Genomic DNA, 8172 nt, shown 5'->3' on the forward strand with positions numbered 1-8172 from the left:
GCGATTTCCCGAGGCTCTTCCCCCCGCGATTTCTCGAGGCTCTCCCCCCCCCCCCCGCGATTTCCCGAGGCTCTCCCCCCGCGCGATTTCCCGAGGCTCTCCCCCCGCGATTTCCCGAGGCTCTCCCCCCCCGCGATTTCCCGAGGCTCTCCCCCCGCGATTTCCCGAGGCTCTCCCCCCCGCGATTTCCCGAGGCTCTCCCCCCCCGCGATTTCCCGAGGCTCTCTCTCACACCGCGATTTCCCGAGGGCTCTCCCCGCTCGCGATTTCCCGAGGCTCTCCCCCCCGCGATTTCCCGAGGCTCTCCCCCGCCCCCGCGATTTCCCGAGGCTCTCCCCCCCCGCGATTTCCCGAGGCTCTCCCCCCCGCGATTTCCCGAGGCTCTCCCCCCCCCGCGATTTCCCGAGGCTCTACCCTCCCCCCCGCGATTTCCCGAGCCTCTCCCACCCGCGATTTCCCGAGGCTCTCCCCCCGCGATTTCCCGAGTCTCTCCCCCCCGCGATTTCCCGAGGCTCTCCCCCTCCCGCGATTTCCCGAGGCTCTCCCCCAGCGATTTCCGCGAGGCTCTCATCCCCGCGATTTCCCGAGGCTCTCTCCCCCCCGCCCCCCGCGATTTCCCGAGGCTCTCCCCCCCGCGATTTCCCGAGGCTCTCTCCACCCCCCGCCCCCCCGCGATTTCCGAGGCTCTCCCCCCCCCGCGATTTCCCGAGGCTCTCCCCCCCACCGCAGATTCCCGAGGCTCTCCCCCCCCGCGATTTCCCGCCGAGGCTCTCCCCCCCGCGATTTCCCGAGGCTCTCCCCCCGCGATTTCCCGAGGCTCTCCCCCCCGCGATTTCCCGAGGCTCTCTTCACCCCGCCCCCCGCGATTTCACGAGGCTCTCCCCCCGCGATTTCCCGAGGCTCTCCCCCCCGCGATTTCCCGAGGCTCTCTCCACCCCGCCCCCCGCGATTTCCCGAGGCTCTCCCCCCCCGCGATTTCCCGAGGCTCTCCCCCCCCGCGATTTCCCGAGGCTCTCCCCCCCGCGATTTCCCGAGGCTCTCCCCCCGCGATTTCCCGAGGCTCTCCCCCCCGCGATTTCCCGAGGCTCTCTTCACCCCGCCCCCCGCGATTTCCCGAGGCTCTCCCCCCCCGCGATTTCCCGAGGCTCTCCCCCCCCGCGATTTCCCGAGGCTCTCCCCCCGCGATTTCCCGAGGCTCTCCCCCCCGCGATTTCCCGAAGCTCTCTTCACCCCGCCCCCCGCGATTTCCCGAGGCTCGCACCCCCCGCGATCTCACGAGGCTGTGTGCTGGCGTCAAGGCATGCGTGGTTGCCGTTTCAAAAAAAAAGCCAGAGCGGGCTCTGGCGGGCGGGCGGCGCATGCGCGGTCAGTGCCAGCACCGCGAGGCGGCCCGCGGGGAGTAGGCAGGGAAACCCCGCGGGCTGGCGGCCGTTGGAGCGGGGAGTAGGCAGGGAAACCCCGCGGGCTGGCAGCCGTTAGAGCGGCTCACTTCGGGCCCCGACACCGTCAAACCTGAGAGGGGGAAGTAGAGAGAGGCAGAGAGGGAAGAGGAGAAGGAGAGAGAGGGAAGAGAAGGAGAGAGAGGGAAGAGGAGAAGGAGCGAGAGAGAAGGAAGAGAGAGAGATAGAGAAATTTTTGGAGCTTCAGGCCTGCCTGCAGCGGGCCTGGAGACCAGCACCGAGTCCCCCCTGCGCGAGGGTGAGGAGGAGGGAGGGGGGGTTGCTAAACACAATATAAAACTGAAATAAATTGTTAATTAATTCCCTAACACATAATTCAAATATTTACCTTAGTTCCCTAACACACAGAAAGTGTGGGGGAAAAAATCGTGGAAAATCAAGATGGCGGCCACTCACCTCGGTTCAGAAGGATAAGGCCCGACCGGTCAGGTCACCCAAGCGTAGGATTGGTCAATCGTCGAGTCACTCGACACTCAACTGTAGGAAGACCTCGAGGTCACACGGTCCCTAATGAGATGCTAATGAGCGGAACGCTGAACGTTTTTGGGATACCGCGGGCGGGATTTTTGTCCAGCCGAAACGTAAATACGCCGATGCCCGGTCCGGAATCGCAAGCTTTCTTTTGAGGCGACGCGCGCGTCGGTACGCTCTGTAACTTCCAAACGCATCGAGACCAGGCAGACAGACAGACAGACAGAAAGACAGACAGACAGACAGACAGACAGACAGAAGAGCTGCTTTATATATATAGATAGATAAAGATTCACCATAACTTCTCTACTTTTGTACTCAATACCTCTATTTATGAAGCCCAAGATCCCATATGCTTTGTTAATCACACTCTCAATGTGTCCTGCCACCTTCAGGGACCTATGCACATTAACTCGCAGGTCCCTCTGTCCCTGCACACTCGTTAAAACTGTGCCATTAAGTGTATATTGCCTCTCCCTGTTCCTGCTACCAAAATGCATCACCTCGCACTTCTCTGTATTAAATTCCATCTGCCACTTGTCTGCCCATTCTCTAGCCTTTCTCCGTATGTCCTGTTGCAGTCGATTGGTATCATCCTCACTGTGTGCCAGACCTCCCATGTTTGGTGTCTTTGGCAAATTTAGAAATTCTACTTTGTATTCCAATATCCAGGTCATTTATATATAGTACTGATCATTGGGGAACACCACTGTCTACCATCCTCCAGTCTGAAAAACAGCCATTTACCACAACTCGCTGTTTTCTGTCCTTAAGCCAATTCCTTATCCAAGCTGCCACTAACCCACCTGTTCCATGAGCCTCCATTTTGTTAACCAGAGGGAGGGAGGGGACTCAGTGACTGTAGAACTGAACCTAGCCAGAGTCAGCACTTTCAGGGGAGGAGGGGGACGGGAACCATTGAGTGTAGAACTGAACCCAGCCAGAGTCAGCACCTTCAGGGGAGGAGAGGGAGGGGAACCAGTGAGTATAGAACTGAACCCTGCCAGAGTCAGCACCTTCAGGAGAGGAGAGGGAGGGGAACCAGTAAGTGTAGAACTGAACCCAGCCAGAGTCAGCACCTTCAGGGGAGGAGAGGGAGGGGAACCAGTGAGTGTAGAACTGAACCCAGCCAGAGTCAGCACCTTCAGGGGAGGAGAGGGAGGGGAACCAATGATTGTAGAACTGAACCCAGCCAGAGTCAGCACCTTCAGGGGAGGAGAGGGAGGGGAACCAGTGAGTGTAGAACTGAACCCAGCCAGAGTCAGCCTCTTCAGGGGCGGAGAGGAGAGGGAGGGGAACCAGTGAGTGTAGAACTGAACCCAGCTAGAGTCAGCACCTTCAGGGGAGGGGAGGAGAGGGAGGGGAACCAATGAGTATAGAACTGAACCGAGCCAGAGTCAGCACCTTCAGGGGAGGAGAGGGAGGGGAGCAAAAGACAAACTGTCTTGAGATGTGCGATAGTTTTGTATTTTAGCACAGGGAGGATGGACACATGTGTGGGATGGGGATTTACAGCTTTGGGGGAACAAGAGAGGAAATAATGTTCCATAGAAACTAGAATTGTCTGTTCTGAATTTCTGTCCTGTACTTACACTGATGAGTGTTGTAAACTCCTTTTACAGGGTATTAGAAGGCGAGGATTTGCAGACGGGAATCTTGAACCAAAAATCATGTCAAGATCTGTCAGTCACTCGATTCATCAGGACCTGAATATCATCAGCCTTTGAATTTGGAAGGAGAAATGTTTGTTCTGTCTGTGGGAAAAGATTTCAAACATCAGTGTGACTGGAAAAGCACCGAGACACACACACCCGAGTGAGAGTGTTCTAGTGCACTGACTGTAGAAAGAGGTTTAACCAGTTACACAGGCTGAAAAAACATCGCACCATTCACAGCGGGAAGAAACCGTCCACGTGTTCTGTGTGTGGACGAGACTTCAATTGATAGTCCAACCTGGAGAGACACAAGGACACCCGCACCACGGAGAATCCGTGGAAATGTGGGCACTGTGGGAAGGGATACATTTACCCGTCTAATCTGGAAATTCATCAGCGCAGTCACGCTGGGGAGAGGCCGTTCACCTGCTCCAACTGTGGGAAAGGATTCACTACTTCATCCCACCTGCTGAGACACCAGCGAGTTCACACGGGGGAGAGGCCATTCACCTGCTCCAACTGTGGGAAAGGATTCACTACTTCATCCCACCTGCTGAGACACCAGCGAGTTCACAAGTGACCGGGGTTGGATTCTGCTGTTATTGCTGCTTTCAATCAAATCCCAACTGAACCATGTCCATTCTGACAGTTGGAGTTTGTTTCTGCTGATGTTAATAACCCCTATAACTGGGCTGGAGTTTAATATTTTGATATTTCAAATAACACAGTGTGGCGATATTTGATGTCTCCAAAAGGAGACTAATTGATGTCCTGTTACCGACTGCTCCATTTTTGGGCCTTTTCTCCTTCTAACTCGAGATTATTTCAGTTCTCAAAATTTCGGTTACTCTCATGGACAAGTCCCAGCTCCCCATACCTTCCAGAGTGCCTCTCCTAGCCTTGGGATCCAGGGAAGGTCTCGGTAACACGCCCGAGATTACTAAACACAAAACCCAGTCTGTTAATCACTTTCAGCTACTGGACTTAGCATGTGTCCCACAGCATCTCTCTCACCTTTGATGTGTGAATAGAGCATCACGCCTGCAAACCTGCTTTCAATTTCAATTTGAATCCTCTCAGTAAGTGTATTTTTAAAAATTACGTACAAGTAAACAGATCACATCAAATAATTGGCAAAGGTTTAGAGTCAACAAGATGAACAAGTGAACACATCACGGCCCAATACCCCAGCTCTATATTCACAGGAGAAAGTCTGTTATCTAACTCCTCGAGTGGACAGAATAGAGAAAGATCCCAACTCTAAGAACATCTAGAATCTGTTGTAAATATCTTTCAAATCCTGACTGGTCCAATCTGTCAGTTTCCTTTCAGTTGAAGTGAATGGAAGATGAGAGGGGTGTTGACATATGGAACTCGGTTAATTCAGCTTCTGAAAGGTGTTCATGTTTAGTTCATTCGATATTGGGGAAAATGTGGTTGGTATCATTAGAGAGAGAGAGATTTCACTGAGTAACAGCTGATGTTTGCAACCAACTGGCCTTGGATATTTTCATCATGGAATATTTCGATCAGAAATATGATGTTGGGATAAGCAAAGTCTGGAGACTAGTGGTCTGTGCTGCCCCAGGAAGGCCACAGTGTTTTACCTGCTTCTAATGTTGTTGATGAGTGTTGAAGAAAATGCAGACTTGTGTCTCTGGACTGTGCAGTAGCCAGAGACGACCATATTAGGCAATGCCAGCTCCAGTTTGATAAGAGGTTGATGGCCGAGCAAGAGATCCAGCAGTTTTAAGAATTTATCTCCCGTTATCTGCAGACATCGAATGTCGCAGCGTGCTGACAAAATTAGACTTAAGACTTTAACCTATTGGGTTCAATTATTGGGATCGATTGTTATAGAATTGAATTGTTATAGAATGGAAAAGTAGTGAAGTTATGCTAAACTTGTATCGAACCTTGGTTAGACCACACTTGGAGCACTGCGTACAATTCTGGTCACATATTATAAAAAGGATATAGAGGCACTGGAGAGGGTGCAGAGAGGATTTACAAGGATGATACCAGAAATGAGAGGGTATACCTATCAGGAAAGGATAGACAGGCTGGGTCTCTTTTCTCTTGAAAAAGGAAGGCTGAGTGGTGACCTAATAGAGGTCTTTAATTATGAACGGTTTTGATAGAGTAGATACAGAGAGAGTGTTTCCACTTGAGGGGAAGAACATAACTAGAGGCCATCGATATAAGATAGTCACCAAGAAATCAAATAGGGAATTCAGGAGAAACTTCTTTACCCAGAGAGTGGTGAAAATGTGGAACTCGCTACCACAGGGAGTGGTTGAAGCGAATAGTATAGATGCATTTAAGGGGAGGCTAGACAAGCCTATGAGGGAGAAGGGAATAGAGGGTTACGCTGATAGAGTTAGATGAGGAAAGACGGGAGGAGGCTCGAGTAGAGCATAAACGCCGGCATGGACTGGTTGGGCCGAATGGTGTGTTTCTGTGCCGTATATCCTGTGTAATCCTATTTTCCAAGACACATTGCTTGAAGGGGAGGATAAATGACTTGCATCCAAACGCAATTGTTACTTTTGTCTTCTTTGTAAAATCACATAGTCTGGGCATAATTTGTTTGTGAAATTAAAATTGATTATATGGACTAGAAGTAATTGAATCAGGAAATGTATTTTATAATGATGTGCGTTTTGAAATTGCACTTGGAACATCTCATTAAAGATCACCATTGTTCTGTTACAGTTTTTCCTGTCAGTCTTTGGTTCCATTTTACCCTGGCTAGATCCTTTCACATCCCATTGAAGTTAGCCCTATTCCAGTTTAGAAGTTCCACTCTAGATTGTTCCTTGCTCCTCTCCATTGCTAATCTAAATCTTATGATAGGATGATCACTCGTACCCAAGTGTTCTCCCACAGACACTTGGTCGACCTGGCCCACCTCATTCCCCATCACCAGATCCAGCAATGCCTCCTTCCTAGTTGGGCCAAGAACATACTGGTCAAGGAAATTCTCATGAACACATTTCAGAAATTCCTCCCCCTCCTTTCCCTTTACCCTAGTGTAAGCAAGGAAAATCTGGATGGTAAAACAGAACTAACAGACTCAGGTGTTACCCAGATCAATAGTTTATTATGAGTGCACACGGGAGAACCACCTCAGGCAACCCCAGCTGGAGGCACCGTTCTCAGAGGAAAAGTGACAATACAGCTTAGTTTATACAGTTTATTAGACAACACCCACTTATTACTAATGGGGTGTATACATGGGAATATTGATACTTCATTGGTTTACGTGGTTAATCAATCAACTACTAAGCCTGTCCTTCGAACTTGAGTACCCCCTGAATACATCAGTAAAAAGCTTATGGGCTGCAAAGGCATCATTCTAACTTCGCATTCATGAGCTTATCTCTTATTCTTGTTATCAAAATAGGGAGGCAGGCATCTTCAGCACGACATGGCCTTGCTGAACAAAGCCCTCGTCAAAAAGGGCCAGCTGACTATTCTCCAAGACCTGTCTGCAAAGGTCTCATCAATGTGCCTTGGTGCCTTATCTCTTTCAAGAGGCCTCCTCCAAACATGTACTCAGAGTAATTTACGAGCGGAGCTTTGGAATGTCCTTGGTCATCTACTTGTTAGTTTAAAAAGAGTTAATATAGCCAAGTATCCCATGGTGCTTTGCGTTTCGTTTTCCAGCTAACAAGACTAAATGGTACCTTTCAGACAGTTTTATACCGGTCGAATATTGAGGACCCCTTTATATCTTTTAAACCAAATTTTATCCTAACAATCCCCCCTTTTGGCCCTTGGCTAAGCCCAAGGTAGCCAACCCCTATCCATCACCTATATGCAGGATGCTGTACCTCATCTTAACCAGGTTCCCTTCGTGGTGGCCACCAGTCCGGGTGGAAGAGAGGCAGAACATCTGAAAGTCCTATCAAACTATGATTGTCTCCCCTTTCATATGCACCTTACCCCGGTATATACTACTCCCGGTACCACTCAGACGTGTCCTTTGTTAAGATCAAAGAGGCACTGGGGACATTCTCACCCAGTCTCTGCTTTACTGCCTTAGCCAACCTTTTCATCCTCTGCCTATGACATTTATTACAGGCCATGAAAATCAAGAAGCACATTATAACAAACTGCACTACTACTAATACATGTGAGATTAATCTAATCCAAGGATGGATCTGTATATTCAGTCCCCAACTCCAAAGGTCATCCCACCAAGTGGTGACTTTAATTCAGTCAATGTCATGCTTAATGTTTTTATTGTTCTGTTGTAGGTTACAATAAACCTTCTGGGAGAGGCATATCTCCATTTGCAATACTTTCAAGTGTTCAGGCAACGAGGGTATCGGATACCCAAATGTGTTCTGATAGTCTTTTAAGTCTTTCTTGATATATTCAGAAACTTGTAAGATGGTGAGGTTATGCTGGTGCATCTCCACCAATTCCTCGTGTCCAATCCGTACCGGGATTTCAGGAGTGAAGCAGAACTCTGAACTTGGAATATCACAAGTTAGATTGGCATATTTAAACATTTTCAAATTAGTTGTAATGCTGTATTCACCCTTTCCGGCATATGCCACTTGAGTGGGTTTTAAATC

This window comes from Somniosus microcephalus, chromosome 4, assembly GCF_052327205.1.
Source record: "Somniosus microcephalus isolate GS21.2 chromosome 4, FLI_Smic_1.0, whole genome shotgun sequence".
NCBI classification, from domain to species: domain Eukaryota; kingdom Metazoa; phylum Chordata; class Chondrichthyes; order Squaliformes; family Somniosidae; genus Somniosus; species Somniosus microcephalus.